Below are 1728 nucleotides of genomic sequence, written 5' to 3' on the forward strand. Positions count from 1 at the left end.
CATATACGCACGTATGAATGTAAACAAATAGGTCGGGGGCGCCTATGTGTGGAAAACGTCAATTGCGATATACATGTTGCATATCGCTGCGCACCCCGGAGTGAGAGCAATAATTCTAGCGCAAGACCTCCTCCATAACACTAAACTGATACCTATAGGGTGCTTTTGTAACGTCGCCTATAGAAAATATAGGGTACTGAAGTTTGTCGCCATTTCACGGGCACACACAAAGTTAAAGTTTGGCATGTTGGGTACCTATTTACTCGACACAACCTCGTCTTTTAAATTTTACCAAAAATGTGGGTAATTTATTGCATTTGTGCCCCCTAAAATTCACTTTAGTGTGTGTTTTTTTTTCTGAAATTTCCAGTTTCCTAGACCTTTTGCGTTAATAGCATGTGACATAAAAAATTGGTACTACCACTATTTTATTCTCTAGGGTGTCTGCATTCAGAAAACATCATGTTTGGGGGTTTCATGTCATTTTCAGGGCTAAAAACGCAAAAACAGCTCTGGCAGCGAAAAGCTTAAAAGAAATACAAATTGTCCATTTCACTCCTCTGTGCATCTCTCATCTCCCAATAGCAACCAATTTGGCTACTTTCACACCGCTCTGTATCAAAGTATTTTTAAAGTGCCTGATACAGTGCTGACATGACAGCCCCCCTCCCCCACCCCCACCCGATATCCTAGCATAGATGCTGGTGGAATGTGAGCAATGGTTAGAGGAGAGTGAGGCTCTCGTTATTCATAGCGGAGGGCTGGACTACATATTGGCTTCTACAGAGACAAACAGACATAGAACTGACCCAATCTCCTGTGTGGGGACTCCGACTGATTGCAAGCTCACAGGTCACAGGAGAGATGTGCAGCCAATGATGAGAGGACGGAGCTGACACTACTGCAGGACAGCAGAGGGGAGAAGGCAGCTCAGTGAAGGAGGAAGAGGGGAGAAGGCAGCTCAGTGTAGGAGGAAGAGAGGAGGAGGAAGTGGGGAGAAGTGGACTCGGTGGAGGAGGAAGAGGGGAGAAGTCAGCTCAGTGGAGGAGGAAGAGGGGAGAAGTCAGCTCAGTGGAGGAGGAAGAGGGGAGAGGGCAGCTCAGTGAAGGCGGCAGAGAGGAGGAGGAAGAGGGGAGAAGTGGACTCGTGGAGGAGGAAGAGGGGAGAGGGCAGCTAGGCAGAGGAGGAAGAGGGGAGAAGTCAGCTCAGTGGAGGAGGAAGAGGGGAGAAGTGGACTCGGTGGAGGAGGAAGAGGGGAGAAGTCAACTCAGTGGAGGAGGAGGAAGAGAGGAGAGGTCAGCTCAGTGGAGGAGGAAGAGGGGAGAAGTGGACTCGTGGAGGAGGAAGAGGGGAGAAGTCAACTCGGTGGAGGAGGAGGAAGAGAGGAGAAGTCAGCTCAGTGGAGGAGGAAGAGGGGAGAAGTGGACTCGGTGGAGGAGGAAGAGAGGAGAAGTCAGCTAGGCAGAAGAGGAAGAGGGGAGAAGTCAGCTCAGTGGAGGAGGAAGAGGGGAGAAGTGGACTCGGTGGAGGAGGAAGAGGGGAGAAGTCAACTCGGTGGAGGAGGAGGATAAGAGGAGAAGTCAGCTCAGTGGAGGAGGAAGAGGGGAGAAGTGGACTCGTGGAGGAGGAAGAGGGGAGAAGTCAACTCGGTGGAGGAGGAGGAAGAGAGGAGAAGTCAGCTCAGTGGAGGAGGAAGAGGGGAGAAGTGGACTCGGTGGAGGAGGAAGA

The 1728-nt window shown here is 50.8% G+C and overlaps 1 long non-coding RNA gene across 1 annotated transcript; it reads left to right on the forward strand.

Annotated features, from left to right (window-relative positions):
- Positions 1-689: 689 nt before the first annotated feature.
- LOC141116875 (uncharacterized) lies at positions 690-1192 on the forward strand. Its single transcript, XR_012237064.1, has 2 exons — positions 690-1062; positions 1094-1192. It is a non-coding gene; the product is annotated as an uncharacterized lncRNA (long non-coding RNA).
- The last annotated feature ends 536 nt before the right edge of the window (positions 1193-1728 follow it).

This window comes from Aquarana catesbeiana, linkage group LG13, assembly GCF_042186555.1.
Source record: "Aquarana catesbeiana isolate 2022-GZ linkage group LG13, ASM4218655v1, whole genome shotgun sequence".
NCBI classification, from domain to species: domain Eukaryota; kingdom Metazoa; phylum Chordata; class Amphibia; order Anura; family Ranidae; genus Aquarana; species Aquarana catesbeiana.